The sequence below is a fragment of the Typopeltis vanoorti genome, chromosome 6 (assembly GCF_054136105.1).
Source record: "Typopeltis vanoorti isolate ZY-2024b chromosome 6, IOZ_Tvanoo_1.0, whole genome shotgun sequence".
NCBI classification, from domain to species: Eukaryota; Metazoa; Arthropoda; class Arachnida; order Uropygi; family Thelyphonidae; genus Typopeltis; species Typopeltis vanoorti.
The window spans coordinates 145,131,080-145,149,527 of NC_143554.1; the positions used below are offsets into that span (position 1 = coordinate 145,131,080).

The following is an 18,448-nucleotide window of genomic DNA, read 5'->3' on the forward strand; positions in this document are numbered from 1 at the left end:
TGCAGATACTCAGTCATAGGTCGTATGCGTAGTGTATTCTCAAATCGTCTACTTAACTGTCCCCCCCCCGATTAAACCCTGAGTGCGCTACTAGTAACTAGTCACTAATTATTTTAAATAATGTTGACAAAATATATACTTCTAAATTTCAACCAACTTCTGCATGCTTTGTATATTGGGTTGTTTTCGATTGCATATCATACTTTTGAGATATGAGTAGGACAATATTAATCAGAGCAATATATTGTTTATCTCTGATAACGTCAATTACAAAATCTCTTAATATCGCGACAGTTTTAGTTTCGAAGTTGCACCGTCAGTATCATATCAGTTGAAATTTGTTTTCAGTTACTTAGTTCGAATATTTAAAAACGCACTGAACTAAAAATCGATTAATTTTCACCTATTTTACATACGTTCAACCACCATTTTTTTTCAGGTAATCTATGCAGAAAGGATCATCAAAAAACAAATACCCATACAAGGATGCAAAATTCACTGACGTGACTTTCCACGTTGGGAAAGGAGAAAGACAAGCGACCCTACACAGCAATAAGCTTCTGCTAGCTCGGAAAAGTGATGTGTTTAAACAAATGTTTTATGGTCCCCTTAAGGAAAAACGAAGCCCCATTCTTGTTCCTGACGTTACACCTGAGGCGTTTGATATAATGCTCATGTGAGTGATTTACTTTATTTTGGTATTGATAAAAATGGGTTTTATTTATATCCTGTTCACCAGTTTACGATAATTTAGTATTGTGTCTTGTAAACTGTTATTTTTTTTTTCATAATATTGAAATAATCAGTGGGGTAGAAAGGTTACATTAGGCAGATGTCAGAAGGGTGCCAGTGACAGGATATATTAGAATTATCGAAGTAGTCCCAAAAAAAAAAAAAAACAGTAAAAGGACATAAAATAATTTATGTCCTTTTATTTATGTTTATATTATTTATATTATTTATGTAATATAAATAATATATATATATATATATATATATATATATATATATATATATATGACTTCTGCATTACTTCCACGTTGGTATCTCTCCCGGATTTGGCTCCCACTGAAGAGACCTAAATAAAGGTCGAAACCGGTCTGGGTAGTGACCTTTACAATTATGAATTGCAGCAAGTAATATGAAGTCATTAGCCTCTATATACAAGTAGCTCTGACGTGAATATACAGGGTGTCCCATCAGTTCAGAAATATTTCAATAATTTAAAACTGTCCACAAACATCTACCATACCGTTTCTTGAACTCATTGACAGGCGAAGCACTCACAACTGAGTCAGGCAACGCATTTCATTCATTCACCACTCTCCAAGCAAAAAATCTAGAACTCACATCCTTATTAACCACATCCTTACTTAATTTACAGGGATAACCGCTTGTTCTTCCACCACCATCCCACTTCTGAAATATTTCCCCTTCAACAATCTTATAAAAACCTTTTAGTAACTTAAATTTTTCTATCATATTCCCTCTTCTCCACCAATCAACCGTACCTCTGTAATCCACAAACTCTCAATCTATCAATGTAGGGAGCATTCTTCACAGCACTCACCAACTCAGTCGCTCGCTTGTGAATCTTTTCTGCCACTTCCTCGTCAACAAGAAATTCAGACGACCAGACGTGAGCAGTAATCCAGATGTAGACGTTTTAACGTCTTATAAAAATGAATAATAACTTCTTTATCTCAGAATGTTAGTGTGTTCTTCAATAATCAAGTAATCCTATGAGCTATTTTGGACACCTTAGCAATATGCCCTCTGAAATTCTACTCGCTATCCGTTAACACAGGTTCCTAGCCTCGTCAGTCTCTTGGAGTACTGTTCCATCAATGTGGTGCAGAGCTTGTAATATATTAATTCCCAAATGGATAACTTGACACTTTTCCACATTGAACTGACAACCATTATCCTTGGCCTTGCACATTCTTTATATCAGTTTGATTAATTATTGTGCTACTCAACTTTGCATCATCATCAAACAACTGAATATCTCCCATCAAGTCATTTGCTATATCATTTATATACAAAATAAACAATAACGATCCAAGCACAGAGCCTTGCGGCATATCACTAGTCACCTAATTCATCTTGGACTCTGCTTCTCTATAGACCACTTTTTGGCATCTCCCCATGAGCCATTCTCTTATCTGTATCACAAGTTTCATATTCATCCCCCATTTGTTCTAATTTTCGGAACAGTATTCCATGGGGTATCCTGTCAATTACTAAGGCAAGACCGACATTTAGCAAAACCATGTTAGTCCCCATAGAAGCATCCATAATAAACAAAAACTGGATTTTAAATATCTAGTATGTGCTATATAATACATACCAACTTAAATATGTAGAATTTTTAAAAGTTTATTTAAAAAAAAAAGAAACTTTAATCCTTGAAAATGAATTTAATAAAAACATCTCACTCCATAGTGATTTTGTTTTATTTTTAGATACGTAAACACAGATGAAGTTTCCATATCATCTATAGATAGAGCCATGGAAGTTTGCTTTGCCGCAGACAAATACCACATGTTATTTCTTAAAAAAGAGAGTGAACAGTATCTGTTGGATCATGCCTCAGTGCACAGCGGATGTGTATGTGAAGTTTATGAATTTGCCATCCAGATGAATCTGCATCGGGTAAGTGGAATGTATCTGAACATAATTGACAAACACACGGAAAACCTTATAAAGTCATCTGATTTCTTGGATTGTCAAGAAAACACCGTGAAATTTATAATCAGCCGAGATTCATTGACAGTTTCGTCAGAATATAATCTTTTTGTTGCTATTCTTGAATGGGGAGAGAACTACTTAAAAAAATGCGAAATTGAAGTGAATAGGGTGAACTTACGTGATCGTTTGCAAAATTGTCTTAGATGGATTAGATTCAGTTTGTTGTCTTCCAAACTCAATGAAATTTTAGAAAGAGATTTGATCAACAGCGAAGAGATTAATGAATCATCTGACTCCTATGTTGGAAGTAAAATCTGTCGTCCAAGAAAGTACCAAGATTATTACTTGCTATTTGTTCGCTTAATAGAAAATGACAATTTCGATCTGTTTGACACTACTATAAATTTGACATACGACAGCATCATTCAGCAAGATAACACGATTGTTTTTGAACTGGAAATAATAGAAGGTTCTTTATTGATCAATTTCATTTTGGTACAAGTAATACATGAGGATGAAGTACATGAGTCCAAAATAGTTAATTTAGCAACACTTGGTAGAGAAGATGTGGACAGTGATGAAGTTAACTATGCTTGGACTGGTGAACGAACCGAATTAATTCAATTTTTGGTGACACCAGATGAGAAGTTCCAAATAACTGCAGTTTTCGCGAAGAACTTCCAGAGAAGTTTGAAACCTTGCCAAGTCCAGAAGAAAATGATTCAGGAAAAACATAATAATAATAATAAGTTTATATTTACTATAGAATTGAAAGGCAACTGGAATGTTGAATCGGTCCAAGTTAATTTCTTTCAGAAATAATTAGTTTCAGATATAAAAATTTGTTATTATTAATTTCATAATAATGTTATAATTATATTATATTATTTATTACATTGCCCATTCAGTCTCCAAAAGCTAGATAGGGTGTAAAGGCCTCGCCTACTATAGGAAAATAAAAGGTGTTAGCTGATTTATTTACATAAATCAGCTAACGCCTTTTTCTGATTTTATTTAAAAATTGTATTAAATTTATTTAATTTTATTAAATTCTGATTTTAATAAAAATTATTCAGACCATTTTGTTGTTCTGAGTTTATTGTGTAAAACACACACACATTGTTGAAAGAGTGAAGACTGTCTGTCAGTTGATTTTATACATCATATCAGTATATATTTTCTGACATCATATGAATATTTTTTTAAAAGCTTTTCTAACAAATTTAGCAAAGCTTTCAAACAATTACGTTTGACTCTCTGCAAGTCCCTCTTAATAATAATATATAGTGTTAGGGACGTACTAGATGGGGACATGATGCCAATTAACAAACACTAATAATCTTGGGTCAGATATTTTGTGATTGGCTAAGGGAAGTGGTAAATGACTTCGCCTATACTCCCTTTGGTAAATAGAAATGGCATTGGGAGGATTTTTTTTCCCTCTCCCATAATGGTCTGTCATTTAAAAAATAGTCTCTTTGTACACTTTTGTTCATTCATTCTGTAATTATATCACTGGTTTTACTGACTTTTTTTTCATACATACGTCACCGATTGCTTTTATTCATCGTATAAATATTCACTTATAAGTGATATTTTTAGAAATATTTTTTAATATACTAACAAAGAATTTAACTTATATACTCCTGTATATGAAGGCGTATACTCCTTTACAGAGTGAGGATAAGTTGAATTCTCTCTCTCTCTCTCTCTCTCTCTCTCTCTCTCTCTCTCTCTCTCTCTCTCTCTCTCTCTCTTTCCAGTCAAATGTCTTAATAAAGTAGAGATTGAATTAATTCATCAGTAACCCTTTTTAAATGTATTTTTCTTAATAGTGAGCAGCTCTATCCATCTTTACAATCAAAAACTGAACTCGTAGTTATCATTGAATTTATAAACATCGTGACGAGATTCAAGCAGAGAATTGTGGATATATCTTGATCCCACATCTGAACAACCGTACTGTGTTATTATTGTTTTGAAATAGGATAAGTTTTACGTCAGTTTTGAAATGTTTGATTAAAAAATCCGAAGGTTCAAAAAAAAAAAAGCTCGCCTACGCCAAAGATTGACTAAATCAGCTATATACAAGCATCGTAGTAGGCGAGTACAATCTTCGATCACTATGAATTTTTTCTCTCAGCCCCTAGAAATATGGAACCAGAAATCACACAAGCTCTACTTACCAGAATTATTACTAGTATTTTTAAAGGACAAGTATTCATGGTTTAGCTAAACCTGTTCTATTATGTGGAAGGAAAACGATGCAAATACTTCAACGAATAATGGCACCAGCAGAAATGAAATTTTTTGATCACAAGAGAATACGCCAAAGTACGAAGGAGGGAGAGGGAGTCTGGAAAGTTCAGAAAAACACCTTGAACAAAAATTAATTAATTTCATGTCTTAAATATCCCAAAAGAAAAGATATTTTCTGAAAAAACATTTTTATATGAAAAAACTTATGAAAAAAACATTTTTGTTCTACGTGTTTATCAGAACTTTCCAGATTCCCCCCACCCCCTGTAATTAAGAAACAGAAATTTGGCTACTACAACATGAACCCTTTTTACAAATAACGTATACTTATAGAAATATATTAATTCAATACGGGAACAGGAAATATTCAATACGAGAAATCAATGATTAAGCCCATTACTAACCGTATTTACTGAAAGCAAGCATTGCATTCCCACCACTTCCTGCTGTAATAAATGATTTCAACTCGTAACCTGTTTAGTAAATTTGTAATTCTATAGTATATTAATATTCTCTAAATAGGTGACCTCCATGAACAACATCTTTTAAAGGAAATTATAAATACTTTTTCTTTCTTTTTTTTAAACCTGATATTTTTTATGGGAAAATATATGGTTACTCTCATTGGCGTAGGTAGAGCATTTGTAGCCTGGGACGGTTCCTGAGTTTGTCGGCCCTCTTAAAAATACTACAAAAAGTCAAAACGACGTATAGGGAAATATTAAAACAAAATGTTTATTTATTTTAGTTGTAAGTAGAGTTATTAAAAATTAATTATCAGTTAAGTAATAAAAATTACTAAGTTAACATAAATAAAAGAATCGTCGAAAAATAAAATTGTGTCTCATGGTGTCACCCACGGCGGACCGCCCCCTTCCGCTCCACCCTAGCTACACCACTGGTTACTCTTTAACTAAATGTCTACATTGCAAACTGGTAAATTGTAATGAAAATGTTAATTGGATTTCTCAACAAGGCATCTGATCTGACTATAAATTTCGAATAATAAAATAACAATTGACTCTCCTCCCTAGATGCCAATTACAATCATTGGTAGTCTTGACTCAGTTTTCTTTGATTGCCCAATAGTCTCCTAAATGTATGGCTAAACGGCCTCGTCTACTTTCTTTGTGGAATAAAAATCATTAATGGATATAATAATAATAATATATTTTACAATTTGAAATGTATATTGCTATAATCACGATTCTAAATGTTCCAAAAAGCTATTTGGGTCTCTTTCTTGACGGCATAATAAAAGTTGGTTGACAATTCCTTATCACTTAATTATATTGGACGACGAAATTTCTAAGGTGGTTCATCTATTTATAATTTCTTGAGAAAGAGTACACAGGATATTTTTCAGTACTCTTAGGTGGAGTTTGTTCTTCTTTTTCAGCTAATTGCTAAGGCATTTATCAGAAGGAATATTCAGGATGTCTGTGTTGTTTGCTGCTTTCTCTTGGCCTTGCACAGCTGTTACATTTATAGTTTAATCTTTTGCAATTCTCTCTCTTCTCTCACTCACTGAACTTTATCCAGTTTCTTTATTTGGCATTAGGTTGTTTTGAATACTTAATTACAATCGCTAGTAATTAAGTAAAATTAGGTAAAAAAAGAAATTCATATTGTGTTATATGTGAAGACAGCATGGCACTTTATTGACTTTTTAATAATAATAATAATAATAATAATAATAATAATAATAATAATAATAATAATAATAATAATAATAATAATAATAAGCGAACGCCTTTTATTCCTTTATAGGAAGTAGGCGAGGCCTTTAAACCCTACTAGCTTTTGTTGACTGAGTGAGTAGTTCGTTCTCCATTGGCAGCCAATCAAAGATAGCTGGCCCATATCTATCACTACTGTATTCGTAGGCGGCCACCGATGAAGAGACAGCCTACAAACAAGTGCTGCCATCTCTTGGTACCTAACCCTAACAGGATAAGTTACTGTCTGAAATAATTTATGTTCTGTGGTCGATTTTCTTTAGTTTACAGGACGAAAAATCTGAGTTTTGGGTAGAAAAAAAAACCGCTTGCTTGTGCCAGAGATCGACTAACTCGGAAACCGGTAGAAGAAAGGAGAAGATTAAGTTCCTCCGGTCGGAGACTAGACTTGAACTATAACTGTATCATCGGGCGGCTTAGCGCAGAAGATGCAAGCGTCACTTAGAGTAGGATTACTGAATTTATGTTGGTCTGCCCCAAGGTGATTGAATCTGAGAGTTTTAATCCCCATTATTATGTCTTTTCTTTGTAGAGTTGAATGGACTTGTAGTAGAACCACTTTGAAAGTCGATTCATTTCTTCTTATGTTTGTCCTACCACTTTCTGCATTCAAATTTTCTTTCTTAAGAGATTCCTTTTTAACTGTGCCTTCTTTTTTGTCTATATTCCAAGGAATATTCTTGAATTTTTATCTCATGTGCACAGCTGTTCTAATCATATCGCCGTATATCATACTCAGTATTTACCATCACTGCGACTATGCCAATGACGTCACTACAGCCGGGTATCGCAAACAGTAAACAGCAGTTTAATCATGGCAGGCAATCAAAGTGAATCTTTCATTTTAATTAATGATTAATTTATACAGTTGATAGAAAAATATTTTCAGTTACTTCCAAACGACGCAAAGAAGTATGTATTTGTGCTTTCTTCTTATTTTTGATGCAAATGGAATGCTGCTTTTCGGCAGTGACTTGAACGTAAAGTAGTAAGTCTGGACGTCTTCGCCAGCGATTTCTTCTACCAATAGTCAAACTACAAACAATAGAAATGCTGTTGTTACTATATTGGAATAGCGTTTAAACCCAGTGTTTTTCAGACCTGGAGGTGGCAGCCCGCTAGTGGATCGGGCTGAGTTTTTTTTTTTTTTTAATTATTAATGAAAAAATAGCAAATATCAGAGTACGTCTCACAGAATTTGTAACTGGTAAGAGCGGCTCATCGGTACCTTTTGAATTATTCCATTTCGAAAATCGCACTATTTCCCTTCCAACTGTCTTTTTGTTAACATACGGGAGACCGCAGGAAAAGTAGATTGCTGGTTTCCGTTCGCAACCGGACGTGACGTCATTGGAAGGTGGCATTAACAGCATTTAGGTACTATAAAGAGCCAAGAGGCTATTTTTCCGGAGGCGTAAATTAAGTTAAGGGGATAATAAATCCCTCATTATTTTATTTTAAAGCCTGATACGAAACTCGGAGATCGAAATCTAACAGTTTCATGCCGAAGAACTATCGGCGAGTTCAGTCGTAAGTGATCACCTGGGTAGTACAACACTAGGGCAACTCGTTGCAAAGGTGGGGCAAGATTCGTCACTATCCTTAATATTTTCTCATAATGTAAAACGTAGCTCCTAGGAGATGCATAACTGTTTTACATTATGAGGAGAGGTCACTACCCAGATCGGTTTCGGCCTTTATTGAGGTCTCATCAGTGAGTAGGTAGACCTGGAATACCAAGGTATAAGTGAACCGAACTCAAATATACCTCCACTAGCGAATTGCCAGAACGGTGTACCCATAGATTATTATTACTACGATAAAGAGCCTAGTGTTGTACTTCCCAGGTGATCACTTACGCCTGGACTCGCCGATAGTTCTTCGGCATGAAACTCTTAGATTTCGATCTCCGAGTTTTGTATCCGGTAATCGTCGATACGATTATGGATGTGTGTTGTACAGGAGCCGTCGGGTCGGTTTCCAACCAACAATAAACAATTCAAATAAAAGACGCCGACTGATAGCCAAACTACAAATATTATCGTTGCTATATTGGAATATCAATTAAACCCAGTAGTTTTGAAACTTTGGGGTGGCGACCCGTTAGTGGGTCGGGATCAGCCTTTTTTTTAATTATAACTATAAATGCAATAGAAGGTCACCATTTCATTGAAAACAACCGATAAAGATTCCACACATCATAGACGAGATTTGAACTCCGGTCATTCCAACTTAGGTTGCAGTCTTTACCAACCATCTTGGCTACTACGTACAGATCTGGTATCCTGGGTTTCTTGGCATGGGGAAGGGGATCCGGATGCGAGTGACCAAGATAGCACATATTTCGTTATTAAATTTAAAATAAGTAGTTTATGTAGATATCGTTATACGGATAAGATTTCAGCCTGTTTGTTTAAACATTTTTTCTCCGCAAACTTTTCTAATCCTGACCCACAATATCACGAGGGGTGGTGAGGTAGTACAATACTAAGGCGACTCGCGGAAAAGTGCAACAATCTGAAACACCTTCTCTTCCTTTCGAAAAACACTTTTGAGTTTTTCGAAAGGATGTAATATCTGATTCAGGGAAGAAGTTAAGTTTATTTTTGGAAAGTAGAGAAGTGGTTAGAGCTTGTTTCCTCTTTGCTGCGAGTTGCCTTATCTTTACACTGAATCTAAGACATGCACGCCGCCTTCGGGGGGGGGGGGAGAGATCTAAAACATGTGAAAAAAAAAAACAGAAATTAGGAAATATTTTGTTTAATAAGACGTGTGTGCCTGCTATAAAACATAAGGGATTCATTTTTATTCACAGGAAATAACAGATTTCGAACTTACTGAGTCACCTTCATATTCAAGGAATATGTAAATTTCTTCAGTTTATCCTTCTATATGCATACATAGAAAACCGTTTTCTGTGCATATATTTTTAATTTGTATTTTAGCTGTACTCTATCAAATGCTTTAGTTAAATAAAATACATGGAAAGAAGTCTGTTGTATTGTAATTATTCCTCTGTTATTTGTTTTAATATAAATATTGCATCTGTTGTTGATCACTTTTTGTTTCTAAACCCTGTTACTCATCACATAATTCAACCAAATTATGCGATGACATAATTTATATAGGAATATAATACAGGATTAAACAAATTTATTCCTGTATAGTTCCTTCTTTCTTTCATCTGAATATTTACCATTTCTTTATACTATGGTGTCCATCTCTGATTAGTTTTTGTACTCTTTTTTTCTCCCTCATGTTTAGTTTGTTATTTTATGTAGAACAACCGTAATGGCTCTCCATTTTCTTTTCTATTCTTGTTTGTTTTTGTCTTTTATTATTTCAAGTTGATCTAACATTTCTCTCTTATATCTTCTTCCCCCCCCCCCCCCCGGAGTAATTCTGTCCAATGGTTTGTCGTTTTTGCCCCACGTTATTTTGTGTCATTTATTCTTAATTTATTATTGTGGAAAAATGTAGATAATTTATTCCATTTTCATTAATTATTTATTCATTAAGTCTTCGGCCTATTTCTGGAAAGAGAAAGTTGTGAATTCTTACATTTAAATTCGTGATTAGTATTATATATTATTTATTTTGTTTATATTATTGGATATATTTAATATCCAATTCGATACTATTTAATATCTTCTCTGCCCTTTTCTTAGTTTTAAATGTCTGTTTTTTTTGCTATATAATTGTATTCGTGTGCTTTTCCGCTTATACTTTTTATATATCATTACTCAAACTCCTTTAACTGTAGTAGCATGGTTTATGTTCTGCTATATATTAATATGCAATTGCCAATTTGCTTTATTCTTTTTTTTTTTTGGATGCTGCACAAATTTAATGCTCTTAGTTTCAATTTCGATTCTTTTTTTTTTTTTGGATGCTGCACAAATTTAATGCTCTTAGTTTCAATTTCGATTCTTTTTTTTTTTTTTTTTTCTGTTAATGATCTTACACTCCAAGCTCTTTTCCGTATTTTAATTTCCTTTCCTTGTCCAGTTCCAGGTCGATTTCGTTATAACAATCCGGTCTTTCAAACGTTTGAGCTGCTAACTCAACTAAAGATTTATGAATTTTGTTTGTATATATATAATAAGTATCGATTTCTGTCGCAGACTGTCTAGAAATGGGATGCCTTTGTTACGTTTTATACAGCAAATTGCCTTAACTTTGAAAGTATCGCTGAATGACAACTTTTTATTAACATTAAATATTTGATTTGAGAGTGTTTTAAAAATTGCTAAATGCAAGTTCGGACGCGTTAAGTTGAGGTACTCACGAAAATACGGTGCTGTAATTATCGAAATGCTAACAAGTAACCTAATGTTAGATTTTTATTTTTCCAATTTGCCATCTGGTTTGACTTAGATATTCGAAATGCTGGCAATTGCGTGTACCAGCATTCGATTGGCTTATAATAATAATTTGTAAAAGTTCAACAAATTTCATCATTGGCCTGTAGAATACATAGACTAGCAGTTCCTCCCAATCAATGATTACTCTACCAAATGACAATGCGAATTGACAATTGACATTTATTCTTTAAGGGTGAAGCAAAATGCTTTTCATATTCCCCGCTATCTGTCGTGGTTACAGTGAGGGTAAAATTTACGAGCAGTTTGCTCGCCCTGAATGGGCATGGAGATTATGTATCGCTATAGGAGGCTAATATAGTTTTTGGTCTTCTATATTTAAATATGTCCGTTGGCTCGTATGCTGTAGCTTGTTGAACCAAATCGTTGGGATGTGTGGACGTCTTTAGAAAAAATTTGGAAGCTAAGGATTGTAGATAAGAGAGAATATAGGGAATATTTGTGTCTCTGTGGAGTTGGCTGTTTCTAACATACCACGGGGCGTTCAAAATCATTCTCAAGCACTTGTTCTGCACTCGCTGTATCTTAATAATGTTAGTATTAGAGGTGTGGCTGCAGGCTGGAGAGACATAGGTGATTATAGGACGAATCGTCATCTGGTATAGCTGCAATTTGATTCTGTTGCTGAGTTTGTTATTTCTATTAATTAGCGGGTAGATCTGAGCTATGGCTTTAGATGCTTTTGCACATACAGACTTGATATGTTGGTTGAAAGATAGCTTTTTTGTCGAGAATCACACCCAGGTAATTTGTTTCTTTCTGCCAGGGAATTTTAGTATTGAATAGTAACACATCTCCTGCAGGAGACATTGGCCTTTTTGAGAAGAGAACCGCTGAGCTTTTCAAGGGGTTGACTTCCAATCTCCACTTGGAGAACCAACCCTCCAGCTTTAGAAGATTTTCTTGAAGCTTTCTGGCAACGAAGTGGGGTCTGAGAGATCTGGTTAGTATTGCCGTATCGTCCGCATACAGTGCTAAAATGGAAGTCATCGGATTGTGTGGGATGTCTGACATGTATACAGAAAACAGCAATGGAGCCAGTAGAGATCCCTGCGGCACTCCAGCAAAGATATGGCGCTGGGACGATGTAGAACCGTTAATTTTAACTTGCATTGATCTATTCTGAAGATATGAACGGATTAGATGAACCATTTTTAGTGAGATACCGGCTGAGATAAGTTTGTGCAGGAGTCCAAAATGCCAGATTTTGTCAAATGCTTTAGATAAGTCTAGGAATACCGCTCCTGTGCACTGGCGCCAGTTGTAGCTGGTGGTGATATATCCCACAATTCTGTGGATTTGCTGGGTAGTACTATGGTGTTGTCGAAATCCAAACTGTTCTTTAGGGAGGATGTTTAGGTCATTTACTGAGGTTTGGAGTCGTGAGAGGATGACCTTCTCTGCAACCTTACCCAGATTGGAGATGAAACTGATTGGAATGACAATGCGAACTTGAACTTAATTGGTTGATGGACTGAGTCCTTGACTCTTTATCCCTTCATCTGGATTTTAGATTGTGGGTGATGAGATTATTGTGGGTAATTTACCCGCTCATTGTGAGCATTGAGGCTGTATCAGCTTTCTCTTGCGATGGAGGATTTCGGTTTTTTATGTTTGAAACAATCTGAGGGCTTGTAGTCCGCTGCCTGTCGAACTAGCTGATTTGGGTGATTATCCGTGATTGTGAAGAATTTCTCCGCAATGCTTGTCATATAGGTCTTAATATCTAGAAGATTGGCTTCTTGATGTAACTGGATGTTTCTGATGAACCATGGGGCATTAAATGCCATTCTTAGGCATTTATTCTGTATTATCTGAATCTGTTGATGTTGCTTTTAGTCGTGTGACCCCAGTTTGGAGAGGCATAAGTTAGTTGCGGTCTGATTACCGATTTGAAAAGTAGGATTTTGTTGCTTATGCTTAGGAAGCTGTCCCTGTTCAAAAGTGGATATAGCTGTGCTATAGTCTGACTTGCCATAGTGGCAACACTATCCATATGTGACTTGAAGTTTAGACGTCTATCAAGATGAATTCCCAGATATTTGGTAGAATTGCCCCAAGGGATGATTTTACCAAACATTTGTATGCTTGTATTCGGTTCTGCTTTACGTCTGGTGAAAAGTACTGCAGAGCTTTTGTTTGGATTAATTGCGATACGCCACTTGGTGTAGCAATCCTCCAATTCATTGACTGCTCTCTGCAGCTTGATTGTGGCCAGGTGTGGACGGAGGGATCTGGCTATAATGATTGTATCGTCGGCATACAGAGCGGTGATAGCTGGAGACAGTTTGGGGAGATCTGCCATGTATATGGAGAAGAGACGTGATTCTCCTCTCTGTGGATCTGATACTGTTGAGTTTTATTTCAAATTTGTGTAGATATGATTTGATAAGTAGCACTAGAATACCAACTTCGTGTAGTTCAAAAACAGTTTATGTTTGAGTACCATTTCTGGTTTCTAACTATCGTTAGACGCCCTCCGCCACCAAGGCTAAACTTTGCCAGGGTCGCGGAAGACACACTCACTGTTAGAGTACAGTTATCGAAGCTTCAGCCTCCGCTTCCACTTCTTTAACCATACCCCAAACCTTTTGTGAAATACCATCTTGGATCTATTAAATTCCCATTGGCTGGCTCCGTCTCCGCCCTCTATTGGCCCGAGAGGGTTTTAGACTTTGCGGGCCTGGGAATCCTACTGAAACTTATGGTCTGAAGAGAAAAGACTGATAGGACAGATGAAATAAAACTGGGCTTGAAGTTGGTGGGTTGGGTGGGTTTTCATTAAGACAATCGTCTTTACTTAGGGTGAGGTTCTCTCCAGGGAAAGGTGCCAGTCCCTGACCTGGATTCTGTCTGCCATGCATTCTCAGGTTAAGTTTGAGAATGCATGGTGAAAACAGGAGGTTAGTAATGTTAGTCTAAAGTAATGCTTAATTAATTAATTCTTATATATATATATATATATATATATATATATATATATACTATCTAAATTACTAAGATTAGGGTATACATATCACAGTTACTTCTGGGTAAGTTTTCTAAGTTAAAAATTTTTTTTTTTTTTTTTTTATATTATAATTATAAGTCCATTCATACTTGTAAGTTACTGATTAGTTGGTTAGGTTAGTTTCACATTCTCATTCTTACACACTTTTATGCTAGATTTTTTATAGTGGTTTCTGTAAACCTCTCAGGTTTGCAGCGTTATTCCACTAAATCCTGGTACAGCATTATTTCCATTAACCTTTGTTTATTGTCCTGGATGGTTTGTAGCATGTCAGGGTGTGGTATTACACCCAAAGAACTACATGCTGAATAAAAATTTTCCTCTAGTTTCTCATCCAGTTTTATTCGTTGATCTCCCCACTTCAGGAATAGCGTAAAGTAATTGTTATTTTGCTTTACGGCCTGTATGCAGGGCTGCCCAAGTTGTTTGTTTGCTTCTTCAAACCCTTCCCCGAGTATCATCAGAGAATGTACTGGGGGGACGTTTTCTTTAAGCCTTTGCTGCCGTGTTTTTAGAGGTGAAAAATCACCTTTTGTAGCTTCAGGATCATCTTCCATTATTAAACGTTGCCCTACTACAAGGCTTGTTTCCATTCCTTCTTCTATTTCTGTATCTGAGTCTAGTATTTCGGATTCTACAGGAGATGCGTTACTTCCTGTGTCATCTTCACTTGTCAAAGTTTCTGTTTGTTCTTCTGGGGGTTCTCTAATTTGTTTTAGTCTTAAAATCGGTACTTCAAGTCTAGGTTGGTCTTTGTTTTCCGTTTCCTCGTCTCTTATTTCTGTGGTTTCCTTAGAGGTTGCAGGGCTTTTTGCATCCTTCCTTTCTGTTGTTTTATTCTTTTTTTTGGCAGTCTGTGCTTAGGTGGTCGAAAGAGCTGCACCTTGTGCACTGGCGTTTGACGCCTGAGTAATTTAGCAGTAGCTTCCACCCAGCTACTGTAACTATATTGGGAACTTGTTTGTCCATTAGCATGAGGACTGTCATGTTTCCTGTCATAATGCCAGGGAAGTCTTTATGAGGCTGCCGCCTTATGCTTATTTCCCGGCCGTATTTTTCTAAGGCTTCTTTTATCCACTCATCTTTTAGTTCGAGTGGGACCCTCTGAATCCTAATTAATTTTCTAGGTACGCCTACTGTGTCTGGGATAATTTCCCTATTTTGGTAGGTAAGACCTCCTAGTAAAATATCTCTGGCTCTTGGGCTGACTGTGATTTGAAACCTGTTACCAGGGAATCTGGTAATCCAGGTGACTTCATTTCCAACAGTATTAATAATTTCTTTTAGGAAGTTAGTCTCATTTATTTCATCTTCTCCCGGCACCGTGAACTGCAAGGTGTTTGGTCGGCCAAAAGAAAAAGGAGCCATCAGGGGGGACCGAAAACCTAGCTAAGGACAGTGGGGGGAAAAACGCGTAGTGTTGGGAGAGGGGGAATGTGTAGTGCACTCACTCGGCCTCAGCCTAAAAAAACCTATCTCCCTGTAAAAGGGATCATATAGGGTAGAAGACTGGGATGGAACCGGTGCTATGTGAGTACAGCTAACACCTCTGAAAAAAAGTAGTGTTTTTCCTTACCCCAGTCCAGGGTTTAAGGTCCTTTAGGACTTGTGTTAGTTCTGTATTGTACAGATACTACACGGTATCTTTATCTGATCAGTTTGATATCCAGTGTCCTAAGACCCATATAGATATAGATATATCAAACCAGTCAGAACAGATACTACAATCTTGTTTAGCCGGATGGCCGAATTTTATCTATCTATTCTAGTTCTAGTAATAAGAATAGATATATAGATAGATATAGATATACTATACTACAATTTGCCCTTAGCCTAAGAGCTTACTTTTAACGCCGCTTATTAATTAAGCTTAGCCAAAAGGCCGAAAAGCGATCAAAAACAGTTAAGCCTAGAAAAACTGCGCCAGTGTGTTGGTGCTGAATAATACGAACACTTGTCCCAAATCTTTATGTTCGCCACTTATACAAATAAATAAATGGTGTTAAGACACTATTTTCATTAATTTTCTTACTTTATAGAATAAATGCAAATTAATGAGTAATTCTTATTAAACATATTAAGTAACAAAATATTGTTTATATATTTTAAGATTTATTTTAAACTAATTGTTATAAAAATAATTTAAATTTTATTGCCGATGAATCTCCTATTTATGGCACATTTATGTATTTATGTACTTCGTTGCACGCAGCAGTTTTATAAAAGTGCTTGCATGCAAATATATTGTTCAGTACTCGTATCTGTTGAGTTGGATATTTTGAAAATATAGTATGTAATTAAATCGTAAATCACATTCATAAAATATCACAATGATATTAATTTTATTTATTTATTAATTTTATAATTTGAAAGGTATATTACTATAATCACGATTCTAACTAGTTCCAAGAAGCTCTCTGGATCGTTTTCTTGATGTTACAATAAAAGTTGGTTGACAATTCCTTTTCGCTTAATGATGTCGCACGATAAAATTTCTAAGGTGGTTTATCTATTTATAATTTCTTGAGAGAGAGAGAGAGAGAGTACACATGGTATTTTTCACTTCTCTGAGGTGGTATTTGTTCTCCTTTTTCAGCGAATTGCTAAGGCATTTAGCATTTAGAACATTCCTTCTAAATATTCCCCTGAATAATTAGAAGGAATATTCAGGAATTCTAGGTTTGTTACTGTACTGTTTTCTATTGGCCGTGTATAGCTGTTACATTTTGTAGTTGTACCTTTTGCAATTCTCTCTCACTCACTCACTTTATCCAGTTTCTTTATTTGGCATTAGGTTGTTTTGTATACCTAATTTCTTTTGAAAGTTCGCATCTTTTATCTCTAGGAGGTTTGGACGTTCAAATGAAAAAAAAAAAAAAAGAAAAAAAAATTCATATTACGTTATATGGGAAAAAGACTGCTGCGGACGTATAGCTGCGCTGGCGTGCACCTGGTCTCCGTTCGCAACCAAGCGTGACGTCACCAGAAAGGAAAATTAACAGGATTTACGCACAGTTCTGGAGCGTAGGAGGAACATAGCAGCTCGCTTGTCGAATAATGGCGCCAATTCCAAAGTAAACGATCGTTTATCCGTAGAGGAACTATACGTATGTACAGGGACATGCCAAGGGTATTTGCTGCCTGGGTACAAATACAAACGTTTATCGGTCGCCCCTAATACTGCATTGTATAATCCAAATTAGATATTAGCTACATAAAATGCCGCCCTATCAATGTTGTCGCGGCCCTGCGTATGTATATAACAGGAACGGATGTAAATTAACCACCAGAACACAAATAGCGTAGAAATAAGAAGCGCATTCCTTCCTCTTTTCGTTTGCTGTTACACATAAAACCTGTGTAAGTCGTGCTGCGTATCTGTCGTACTGTTACGGTCACTGTCGGACAATGCGGTCTCCCCTACCGTATCCGCCGCACGCACGTCGGTACGATTATGGATGTCGTGTGTTGTATAGCAGCCGTCGATTTCCAACAATAAACAATTCGTATAAAATACACGCACACACACACCAATTGATAGCCAAACTACAAATATTATCGTTGCTATATTGGAATATCGATTAAACCCAGTGTATTTCAAACCTTTGGGTATCGACCCCTTAGTGGATCGGGATCAGCCTTTTTTTTTATTATAACTATTAATGAAATGAAAAGTCACCATTTCATTGAAAACACCTGATAAAGGTTCCTCATATCATAGACGAGATTTGAACTCGGATCTTTCCAACCTAAGTTGCAGTCTTTACGAACCGAGCTATATCTTGACTACTGCGTGCAAATCTGGTATCCTGGGTTTCTTGGCGATGGGGAAGAGGATCCAGAGGCGAATGACCAGGACAGAGCATATTTCGTTATTAAATTTAGAATAAGACGTATAAGTGGAGATTGTTATACGGAAAGATTTTAGCCTGTTTTTTTAAAGCTTTGTTTACAAATTTTTCTGATCCTGACCCACTGTATCATGAGGTAGCATAATACTAGGGCGACTCGTGGTAAAGGTGGCACAAGCTGAAAGAGACCTTCGCTTCCTTTCAAAAACACTTTTGAGCCCATATGAGGTTCTTATCTTATATGAAGCTCATAAGAACAGATGCTGTATTTTGATCTTAACCAAAATGCCGAGAAGTAAAAAGTAATATCTGATTCGGAGCAGTAGATAAGTTGATTTTTGGAATGTAACGAAGTGGTTAGAGCTTGTTACACCTTTGCTACGAGTTGCCTCGATATTACACTGAATTTAAAATATGTACGCTCCCATCAGAGGGGAAAAGAATATAGAAATCTAAAACATGTAGAAAAACAGAAATTTGGAAATATTTTGTTTAATAAGACGGGTGGGTGTGCCT

General features: G+C 35.9%; 1 non-coding gene across 1 annotated transcript; it reads right to left on the reverse strand.

Annotated features, from left to right (window-relative positions):
- Positions 1–18,043: 18,043 nt before the first annotated feature.
- On the reverse strand, positions 18,044–18,232 carry LOC150106019 (U2 spliceosomal RNA). Its single transcript, XR_016548503.1, has one exon. It is a non-coding gene; the product is annotated as a U2 spliceosomal RNA (small nuclear RNA).
- Between the last annotated feature and the right edge of the window lie 216 nt (positions 18,233–18,448).